Source organism: Phyllostomus discolor, chromosome 6 (assembly GCF_004126475.2).
Source record: "Phyllostomus discolor isolate MPI-MPIP mPhyDis1 chromosome 6, mPhyDis1.pri.v3, whole genome shotgun sequence".
Lineage (NCBI taxonomy): Eukaryota > Metazoa > Chordata > Mammalia > Chiroptera > Phyllostomidae > Phyllostomus > Phyllostomus discolor.
The window spans coordinates 44,526,244-44,538,424 of record NC_040908.2 but is presented as its reverse complement, the minus strand read 5'-3'; the positions used below and the strand labels follow the sequence as shown (position 1 = coordinate 44,538,424).

At 40.5% G+C, this 12,181-nt stretch overlaps 1 pseudogene; it reads right to left on the bottom strand.

The window, feature by feature from the left end:
- Positions 1 to 10,547: 10,547 nt before the first annotated feature.
- LOC114501060 lies at positions 10,548 to 10,654 on the bottom strand (annotated as a pseudogene).
- Between the last annotated feature and the right edge of the window lie 1,527 nt (positions 10,655 to 12,181).

Genomic DNA, 12,181 nt, shown 5'->3' with positions numbered 1-12,181 from the left:
GCATCTTGTGAAGACTTACAGGAAGGTGGAAACATGCACTGCAACCCATATTTTATAGCAAACATGTAAATGGTCCTTGATTTCTCTGTTGCCTGGAATGTCAGGTGTCTTCAGGGCATCTGGTGGGACATGTCAACTCATCAGCATGACATCCTGATGGGGGAGGGTATTTCTGACTTGTGGATCTAACCCCAGGTCTATATGGGGTTTTTAGCGTATTCGGTATACATTGGTAAACACTGCTGATGCTATCTACCTCGTGGATCTAATGTGATTCAGGACCAATTTAAAATGAAGTCCCAGGACCCTTTTGTTTGGTTCCTTCATGGGACAACACCAATCGTTCTTCATCAGTTTCTCTTTTGCTCCCCAAGCAGCATTAGAGGTATCTTAAGAATATACAGGGTTCTTGTCTCTGATCACAATTTATCTGCTACTTGGATTTTATTATTTTTCTACAATTCTTCTAAAAGATAGTAATCTCTGTTGAGGTTTTGCTTTTTAAGCCCTCCAAGATGGGATCATTATTTCATGATTCTGGAGCATTCCTAAACTCTGAAATCAGCTCTGTACAAGTATTTAAAAATAAATGAGCTTTAAAAAAAAGAATATATAGGAACAACTCACAAGGGGCATTCCGCTGCATTTTTAATGCTATTAGGGAATTGCAGTGAAAATCAAATGGGTACCTTTGGATGCTTTCTAATTTTTTTTTCAGGCACAATGAACAATCCCCATGTTCTAAGTGGCATGATTCGCAGACTGGGCCTGTCAATACACATCCCAGGTTTTGGTCCTTAAGAACAGTCTCCACTCAGCAAACCCACCTCGCTCCTGAGCTGTAGACACAGCAGTTTGCTCTCTGGACTCCTTTCTCCGAGCTGCTACAGAAGCTACTCCTGCTTCAGCAAGACGAGTGATCTATTTTTCCTGTCCTGAAAGTTAATTGATTCCTGCTTCTGAGTGCCATGCACTATGAAGGGCTATAGCTTTGCTGGGCAGCAGGCTACCAGACGAGGTCCAGCTGGACTCACTTCGAAAGGCTGCCACAGAGCTTGGCACAAGTCTAAAAACATTAGAACAGAACTAAAAGAAACCTGAGGGAGTGGTTTCAAAATGTCAAGTATGACTGTCAATCTTCAGAGTCTTCAGGCTCGCAGGAGATAAGGGGACCATTGCTGGTGCAGAAGTGGGGGACTAGTAGGCAGTGTGTAAGCTGGCACTCATTATGCTGAGCCGATCCTTGAGCCAGGCTCACCTGGGTGCATATCCAACTACATATGCTTCTTCCAGCTGAGAGGCTCAGGAAGAATACTTCATCACTCTGGGCCTCAGTTTTTCTTCTGGGGAAAAATGTCTACCTTGGATGCTTGGTAAGACCTAGGAAAATATGTATGAGGAAGTGTATATTAGGAAAATGATACATGATGCTAGCAGAGTGCTTGGCACCCGATGGATAATGATACCAGTAATAGTAATCTTACTATCCAACAAGATCCCAACATTCCAGACATTAGCAATTTTCTCAGTGAAAGGCTGTGAGAACTTCAGATACCTAAACCATGCTCTGGAAGACATATGCCATCTACCAGGGCACCAGCTACACACTATCTACCACCATGGTTTTTAGGCTCACTACCCCTAAAACTCCCTCGTGCTTCCCATGAGCCAGTGATATTGATGGTTCCACAGGACTTGTTTAGCTGGTGTTTACTGACTGCAGGTCCAACATCTAGACCCAAGGAGTATAATAAAGAGGAAGTGTATGGAGACCCTCAAGCAGCAAATGCTTGATTTACTTCAAACTACCAGGGGAAAGTCTGGCTGAGGCTACTTAAATTTCATAAAACCTAAGTTCCCCTCCTAGAAGTGGGTCCTTTCTGTCCAGAGAGCATAGTCCATGTTCAAGTTATTGAAATAACACGTAATGCTGTGTTTTGGTGCTGTAGGCTTCTGAAACTTCTTTTACTTCTGAGCCACTCTTAAACTTGAGGCCAGTTGGTAATTTTTGAATTACCAGCTGGTAATATTCATGATATTCAGTTAGGTCTGCACAATATCAAGACGTCGGGGAGAAAAGCTATTCAAGGTTCTCCTGGGCCACAAAGTCACAGATGTTTGTAAAAGGTTAGAGTCTGAAGGGATCTTAGAAATCCTTTAACTTGGTGTCTTGATTTTCAAACAAATTCCTGTGCAGGATACCAGTACATGCAATTGATAAGAGTGCAGTTACTCTCTTGGAAGTGGAGAAGTGAATTCCCCTCTGGGTAACCGTGGCACCTGAACTACCTTTGAAAACCACTCTATCTAATTTAACTTTCACCCAGCAGGAGAGGGCTATGAGGCAGTGCTACCTTGAATCATGGTCTCTTGAGCACAGCATCAGCTTCACCTGGGAGCTTGCTAGAAATTCAAGTTCTCAGGTCCACCCCAGACCTCTTGGAGGAAGAGTCTGTGCTTTAACAATCCCTCTAGAATGATGATTCTGATGTATGTCACTCAGGTTTGAGAACCAGTCCTCCAAGAGCCTTTCAGTGAGTAGTGCAGGCTCACTTAATAAAGCTCAGCTTTGGTAGAGGGCAATGCTAGCCCTCTATACACCTTATTGAGATTGTGGGGTGGTATGCACCTGTCAGGAGTGGTTCTCTTCTACTTCATGCAATTTAGTAGCACTGTGGTGGTTCTCTTCTACTTCATGCAATTTAGTAGCACTGCGGAGAACTCTAAGTCTGTTATACTTTGGAAACAATTCAAATGGTGGGTCTTTTAAACAAATGACTTAACAATCAAGAGATTTTGATTCCTACAATAGATTATTTTAAATGGATTTGGCCAGTAGCTTAAACTATTGCAAAAACTATATTTATTTCACAAAATTATAATTTGTCAGTAATAAAAATAGAGCACACCTTAAATTTAAAGAGTGATTTTAGTTTTTAAAACATGTTTCCCATGCACGCTCTCACTTTATAATACCCTCTCCTGACACCCTACAACTTCCTCCTTTCCATTTTTCAGGGGTGAAAAATGCAGAACGGAGAGGTTAAATAAGATTCCCTAGGCCACACACCGAAATAGTGGCAGAACGGATATTTGAATCCCTTCCGATACCTAGGCCATTGTTTTTTCTGCTCTAGGAAATATATTGGACATTTCCCTAAGAAGTGAATTTACACCAGATCAGTTTCCTCTGCAGAGCTTCACTCTTTTCTCTCTCTTCTGTTGTTCATCACTTATAGTAATAAACTTCATAAAGGGCCTAAAGTCATTGAATTCCCCCTTTGCTGAAAAGTTAGGGAGCTCCCTGCCCCATCCTGGTGACAGGTGAGATGTGAGGTGTCATAACTAAGGCAACTATTCCCTTCTGATCCTACTGGTGGGCATCTGTTTCTAGTTGTAACTGGCCAAGCACTCCCTTTGCAGGAAAACTAATAACATCTTAACATATGGTCTTGAATCTGGGCCGTCTAATGACCTTGCATGGAGATTAATTGAAGGTGTTAATGGCACAGTTCCCAGCCAGGAATGTCAAAATACTGGCTTGGCCTCCTATGTACATGTTTTAAGAGGATTTGCCATTGATACTGAATGGGATTAACTTTAAATATAAAGAAAAATACTATAACTTCAGCAACCACCTGTGAAGCAAGTCTCTGTAGCTAAGGCCACTGGATTAGTGCTCCCAGCAGGGTGCAAGATAATGAATTTGACATCCCCTTTTGACTCCCTGGGAGAAATTTCCAGGATACAATCTTCTTAAGTGAAGGTATTATAAGGAGCAAAATTCTGCAGAGGGTGAAAAATTCATTCTATGACCTCTATATGACTGTGAATGGAAAATGCCTTTAGAGATTAGAGCTGATTTATGGGTTCTGTACTATGACTGCTCCCTCCCTATCTCACCCAAGCAGGAGAAATGGGCAAAAGACCGGTGAAGAGAACTATACTTTGAACTATATTCCCTAAAGTATTTACAAAGAAATGCATTCAATTGCTAGGAAGTTTTGGGCTTAGTTATCATAATTCTCATAACTTCATCCAGGCACAAACTCCCCTTCTCTCTATCGGTTCGATTTTCTATTTTTTCTTTCTATTTTAACTACCCTAGTACTCATGTTGCTTGTGTATGTGTGTTTATTATAATTCACCTTAAAACCATCTTATGGAATATAAATTATGAAGACATAAAAGTAAACATAGAATAATCTTCTTTCGTGCATATATTTACAAACCCATAAACTCTCGGGAAGAGAGAATTAGATTTTTAAAACATTGAGAATTACTTTTACTGGGCTTTTCTTTGCCCAGTTTATTCAGCTATTTTGGCCAAAGGAACCATATAAAACATGTCAAAATCAGATCAACTGCTGGCTACACAACTGACTAGAAAGTAAAAATTATCGACTCAAACAGAGCACCACGGATTCAGTCATGCCTTAGGGAACAGACCCTTGAAATCATAATTTCACAAGTCTTTCTTTGAGGAATTACTCAGTGCCTAGTTCCTTGAGTATTCCTTCTCTGTGCCTTTGCAACCCTTGGTACACACAAGTCTCTGTACATCATTGAATAGCATTTGTGTGCATTTTCTCTGTTCCCACCTGTCCTGACAAGTGGTGAGCTTCTTGAGGGTAGACCTGGATCTTACTTACCTTTTCAATACCCAACATTTCCAGCAATGACTGACATATAATACTGTGTACATGGTTTGCGGATTAATAATTCCATGTGGCATACAAAGACTTAGATGATGTCGTCTTGATTGCAAGGAGGTTATAATGTATTTGTGGTATTAGTACTGATTTACCTGAAAAAGCAGAATGGAATTAATCCATAGTATTGCTGACCACATAACACATTAGGTTTCACAAACTCACTAAAGCCAGCTAAGTTTATTTAGGTCACCCAGTAACACACATTTGTGCTTATTGAGAAACATTTTGTGGCATATGAAAAAAACTCTAGATGCTTAATTAATCTTTCTTACAAACTTAGCACATTTTCTGCTCGTGTACTTGTGCCAACAAGACTCCACATGTGCATTTTGACTTTCCCCCAAATAAAATTTTCCAAATTCTTTTAAAAGAATGCTTAACCCACTATGTTCAGATGAAAGAAGTAGAAAATGGAGTGGACCAGCTTTATCTAATTTTCTAAATTGAATAAAATGAAAAACAAATAAATGGATGATGAAAAGCAATGTATGTCTGATTCACTTGGCTTTCCTGTTGGTCAAGCCACTCAGGTAATTCAGTTGGGCAGGCTTAAATTCCTTGCACATTTCGCTTTCAAGATCAGGCAGAATGGCCTGCCGTCCACTGGGCAGCCCGTGGCAAAGACAAACCATAAACAAAGGAATGCTGAGTGGAACTATCACTGGCTTGGGTATCGGAGAGCGGAGAAACACAGGTAGAGTTATAAAGACATTATGTGGCCCTAGATATTGCAAATGCACTGTAGACTGTTCCCCCCTCACTAAAATGAGGCAATGTGAAGATACCTCAGTGAAAAAGGCAATTAGTGGTAGGGAATGAAGTTCCTGACTTTTCATTCCCCATTCTCTCCCTCCCAATCTTTTCAAGTCTCCCTTGGGTCCAATTTGGGAATTCTTGCAAAGGCTAAAGTCCAGCAGTTTAACAGCTATTAAACACGGTCGTAAAAGTGAAGACGCCGCCTGTGAGTTGGGCTCTCGGTAGCGTCGGAGGAATACGGCAAATAGCACAACTCTTTCGCTGAAAGGGAATAATGGAAGAAATGAAGGGAGGGGCTGCGGATAGGCTAGACTGGGACTTCGTGATGACAACCAGTGGAGCATACTAACTCACTTTGGTATTGCTATTTAGTACCTGTGAAGTCTACCATTATGCATTATTAAATTCATGTATTATTGAATCATGAATCCTTGTTCCCTGATAAGAAATGGAGATGATTTCTTAGTTTAAATGAAAGCCCTGCCTCCTTATTTAAATAAAAATGCATTACTGGCTGCCTAGCATGCTAATCAGAAAACTGCATTAAGCAGGTAGGACTATACGAATTAAAAAATAATGAAACAAGACTTTTCAGCCAGACATTGTTCCCCCGCCTGCTTTTCATGACAGCGGATTTCCTACTTGGAGTTGATAAGACAACGGCAAATGAAGATAACAACATGAGAGGGAAATCATTCACTCTAATGGGCTCCACCTGTGCAGACTGCGGCTCATTTACATGGCTGCAGAAAAATTAGAAATCATGCGGCAATTAGTCTGTTCTAGATTATGCAGTGTGTCAACTGATACCACTCAGGAGAGCACTAGTGCTAAAATGGTTTCAGAAGATAAATCTACTCTCCTATACAAACAGTTTTAATTACCTGGAAAACGACATTGCCTATTGAGAAATCTCCATTGTGAACCTGGGCTGCTCTCCTACTATTGGAATCAGATGTTGGGACATTCCAGTGTTTATGTAATTGACTCGTATAATATTTGATGACTTGTTGAAACTGAAATTGGGCTTTTCGTTCAAGTCCTCAATTGTTCATCAAAAACCTCTCTAATGTGTCCCTCAGAGTTGGTCTGGGAAGGGATGTGTTAGATTTTTTTTAAATGCTTCTGTTTACTATTTAGTTCTCCTGGCCTATACAAATCTAATCATTTATTATAAAATAATTTCAAATATAAAGCTGGAATCAACAGCTCTACCTACTCTGAACAATTTCTTATGAATGAAATGTTAAGACCTTTAAGATTTTTGGATTCTTACTCAACACAGTAGGATAAAATTTTTCTATTCATTTTGGCCTTGAAGTCTATTTATAACTGTCTTAAGAAACCATGAAAGAATCTGAAGAAATAATATTCATGAAAATCCAGGCTTTGCATCTATAAGAAATTGCTTAAAGGTTTTGTTTTGATTTGCTTGTGTATAAAAATGTTTGTGTATTCACAGCCACTTTATTTACTCCTTATTATTTTTGGTAATGTTTTATTGGGCTTGGGGGTAATGCAATAATTCAGGGTTAATGGAGGCATCCTGTAGGACAAAGTTTTGGTTCTTGGGTAGAAGTAAACTCTTGGGGTTTGTCTTCTGCCTGCACTTTTAGGGAAGAGAGGGTCAAAGGCTCTTTTGGAAAACAGCAGGCAAGCACTTAGCATTGTCTGTTACAGTTTGCTCCCAAAGCAAACATAAAAAGTGGCTTCTGGCTGGTGGGTGGGAATGGGAGGAGGGTCTGCCTCAAAAGGCAGGCAATGGGCACCTTCAGTGACAAAAGCAGAGTCCCCCTTACCTACAGGTACAGAAGTCAATCCTCTAACCTACTGGGACTTCAGCCAGGGTAACCTCTACTGGCCCAGAGAATTTTCCAAACTTGTTCTCTGAGATCAAGTTCCAAGATTCCAAATCTGACTAAAAATATGGTCTCCAGGGACACTTCACATGGGACTTTAGGGACAGGTTTTCACTTTTTGTCCCAGAAGCATTAATCTAGTGAGGTTTCCTTCAACAAAACTTCCAAGGACATATCAATTTAGCAAACATTTCTATACCCCTTCCTGAACAACAAAATGAAAACAGTGCATTGTAGGTTCTGCAGTGAAGACTCTTGCTGGACTCAACATTTTCCAGATCTAGCTGAGCGCTAGGAACACTCCGCCCCACCGTTTTTGCAATGGAGCACTAATTCACATTCGGGATCTCAAAGAACAACGTTGGGTTGTACTCTAGTAGTGGGAGACTAAATTGCCAGGGCAGGCTCTGCCTATGGAGAGAACCCTAAGATGTTAGGGTCACGGTTTATGGTGCTGAAGAGGACAGAAGCCACTTCACTGGCTGGGCAGATTTTCTGAATCCTTTGGCTCATTCCACAGGCCGTTTCCTCCCATCTCAACACCTATATGTGCACACGCATGCATAGGCAGACACCCGAGCACAGACACAGACACACATAACCCCAGCTACACCAGGTCCAGCACGACTTTGCAGCTGAGGCTCTTTATGTGAGCCACTGAACACAGCAAATGTTTTGAGCAACAATTTTCTCATTTTCTCAAGGCTGGGGCTTAATCAGTACCATTCTAGATGCCTAGGAAAGAAGTCAATTCATTACCCACAATGAATATCTTAAGGCACCAGGGCATAATTCTCTCCTAGAACCATTGTACATTGACACCCTAGCAATATTTTAGGACAATATATACTTTTTCTGGCAATATCTTTTCTTATGTTATTTCACCTTCCCTGAAAGAGAATGTGAAATGTCTTATGATATGGAATCAAAGAATGATGGACCTTTTAGTCTGGGCAGGATCTTAGAGACAGTACAGTTCCTTGTCCTCACTGTACAGGCAAGGACAGTAAGGTGCACAGGGAACCCCAAGTTGCTGTGGGTGACACACTGGATCAAGGATGGAACAGGGTCTTTGGACCCAAGGATGTATGTAGCTCAGGCCTGTGGGCCCAACCATGGGGTTTGTTCTGCCACATCCCCGTACTGTGTGGGGGCTGGAGCCATGATTCTTGGCTCTGCTGTCACCCAGGGTCCTTCCAGGAGAGAAGAGGGTGGGTCCCATTCAAAAGAGTCCTAGCCACAGACATGTGAGTTCATCATGTCAGAAAGTAAGTCATGCAGCACCCTGAAACTCACTCCAAGAGCGACACTGACAGCGCTGAGAAGAACAAGGAGCCAGAAAGTCCTCAGGGGAACTGCGAGTGTCCTAGGAGAGAGTAGGGAACTGGGTGAAAGGCCAGCAAGTGGAGCTGCAGTCCCTCAAGGAGCATGCAAACTTGTCCTGGAGGTGAGAAGTTCCCTTCCACGGCTAACACAGCAGCAGCCGTCCCGTTTCTAGGGAGATGTTTATAAACAGAGTTCCAGCTGGACAGTGTGAGCACGCACAGGGAAAGGGAGTCTGAGCTCAGGCTGGGGCCTCCAAGCAGCCTCACACACACAAGGACCCTCCTCACAGCCGAAGGGACAAGTCAGCATTACAAAGGCAACACAACAGCAGCTAAACTTCATGCTTCTTGGTGCATCAATTTGGTGGAATATGAAATATTACCCAATCACTAAAAATGATGGTGATTCTTGAAATACTAGAATTGGATTGAGAAATATTTTTAAGCATTAAGAACAATGGAAAAAAGAAAATATGTATTTGATTACACAAAATGTAAACTGTTGGCGTGTTAGAAAATGCAACAGCATCAAAGGCAAACTGGTGAAGTGATCTGTCATCAATATAACAAGCACATGTTTTAACACCTTTTTAGGGTGAGGAGAAAGGTACTCGTGCTTTTGGATTAGGTAGCCCTAGCCACAGCAGCTATGTATAATCCCTGTGGAAATTTGTTCTTGGCCACGAATGTTCTTTGCGCTTTAAATCTCCTGAGGTGACATGTGTCCTCCCACAGTTTCTGTGAGCCACTGTTGATTACAGTTATTGGATGATCTCCACAGGCTGCAGTGATATTTATAGCACATTTCATAACATCAAAGGGTTTCTCCTTTTCACCTGCTAACTCTTATCTTCATTTCCTCAGTGTAGGCACTTGTAGTGACCTCAAAATTTGCATTTAACACCCAGAGTGACACCCTGCTGCAGGCCCAGTGCCAATACTCACACCCCTTTTTTTAGTCATTTTATGTCAAAGGGTCTGCAGAATACATTAAATGGCAGAGCTGATATAACAGATAAAGCCATGTCTTTGAAAATACCCTAGGATTAATGACTGGCTGAGGGCGTTCCCAGTATGCTGCCCAGAATACACAGTATATTCCACCATACATACCAGTTTCCATTGGCTAAGAGCATAGTATAGCACTCAAAACATGGGACAAAATTAGCCAGGGGACTATCAGCTGTAAGCCCAAGGAAGCTCAGTCCTTCATCTTCTGTAACTCTGCTCACTCCATTGGTGATCTCATCCTGAATTATGGCTCTGAATATCAGAAAGTGATGACTGCCTGGAAATGTATGTCTCCAGCCCAGACTTGTCCCCTGAACTCCAGACTCATATATCCAGCTGCTTGGTTGACATCTCCACTTGGAAGTCTAATAATCATCACAGACTTTCAGGTCCCAAACGGAACTCCTGATCTCATACATGTACTCCTTCCCTATCTCAAAAAATGGCAATTCCATCCTTCCAGTTGCTCAGACCTCTCTTTGTCTTACCCCCATCTCTGTTTGAGCAGGAAATCCTGTTCATTATTATCTTCAAAATATACCCACAATCTGACCATTTCTCACCACTTACACTGCAACTTCCCTGGTCTAAGCCGCCATCATCAATCACCTCAATAATTGCAATGGTCTCTAACTGACCTCCCTGACTTTGCCTTTGATATCCACAGTTCATGCTCATCTTAGCAGCCAGAATCTGTCATGTCAGACCTCTAACAAAGGCTTGCTCTGTCTCTCAGAAGAAAAGCTCAGAGCCTCACAATGGCCAGACCACCTTACCAGTCTACCTCTTTCACACAATTTTATAGTCACCTCTGTTTTACTCGCTCTGCTCAAGCTATACTTAACTCCTTGCATTTTTTTTAAACATGCAAGGCATGCTTCCACCTTGGGGATTTTTAAAAAATTGTTTTTTTCCTTTTTTTTCCAATTAGCAATAATCACACCTTGGATAAACCTCATTGGCTATGATACTGCCACTGTGCAAAGCTGGAGGTATTATTTTTCAATTTGCCTTTTCACTGGCTTTGATAATTCTTCCTATATTCTCCAAATATCTGCATGACTGTCATCTCCCTTCAGCCTCTGCCTAAATGATACCTTCTCATGAGCTCTTTCGCAGACCACCCTGCCTAACATTGTAACCCTCATCCCAGTATTCCCTATTTCTTTCTGAATTGTTCTCCAGAGCTCTTATTCTATGTGAAATTATGCCTTTATCTATTTATTCTCAGTTTCTCTAAAATGTTACCACAATGAAGGTAGAGATTTTTGTCTCAATTTTCCTACTGCTATAAACTCAGTGACTAAAATAGTGCCTGGAACACTAAAAAAAGTATTTGCTGAGTGAGTAAAGGGAGGAGAAAAACATTTACATATATGTTTATTCATACGAGATTTTATGGTCACATAAGGTACATGGTCTTACCCAGGTGTAAGGATAGTGGGAACTATAGCTTAGCTGTGTGCCCAGAAGGCAGAGTCAAATAGATGGTGGTGAACAAAAGCAGTCCTTATGACATGTCATTAGGTCGTATATATTGATAAGATAGACATGAAGTCCCTGATAGATCCTGAATAGGCAACTCACAAAAGAGACATCTAAAAAGTTAGTAAACATATAAAAAGAACATGTAATCTCAGAGTTACAAATAAGAGTGTAAATTTAAACGAGATAACATATTTAGGAAGTTCTTTTCTAGTCTGCTAAGAGTTTTTTTGCGAATAGCTGTTAAAGTTTGTCATGTTTTTCCTGAATTTATTGTGATAATCACATGGTTTTTTCCTTCCTTAGTTTGTTAGTACTACTAATTGATTGACTGTAGAATGTTAAAACCACCTGCATTCCTAAGAGAAAGGTCATGATGTACTATCCATTTTGTATATTTGCTAATGTTTTAAAAGGATTTTTGTGTCCATAGTTGCGAGAGATAGGGGCTGTAATTGTCTTTGATTTTAATATCCTTACCAGGTTTTGGTATTAGAGAAATTGAAGTGTTCCCTCCTGGGCTTTTTTCAGAAAGAATATGTGTATTAATATAATATAATACATATATTCTTTCTGAAGAACTAATTGGTATTAGTTCTTAGAATGTTGGCTAGCATTTACCAGTGAAACCATTCAAACTTTCAGTTTTCTTTGAGGAAATTTTTAATATAGAATTCAATTTATTAAATAGATACATAACTATTCAGATTTTTTTACTTCTTGTATATTTTGGTGTGTTGTGTTTTTCTTTTAAGAAATGTGTCAATTTCATCTAAATTCTAGATTTATTGGCATAAAGTTGTTCATAATACTCCCATATTATCCTCCTTAGGTGAAACATCTTAAAACTCCATGTTTGTAAATATGCAACAGGACTTATCTTTGTAATACACTATTTTTAGAGTAGGTTTAGAATCACAGCAAAACTGAACAGAAGGTACAGAGATTGCCTCTATTGCACATAGCCTCTCTCCTCACCAATATCTCCCAGCAGAGTGGTACATTTGCTACAATTAAAGAAACTACATTG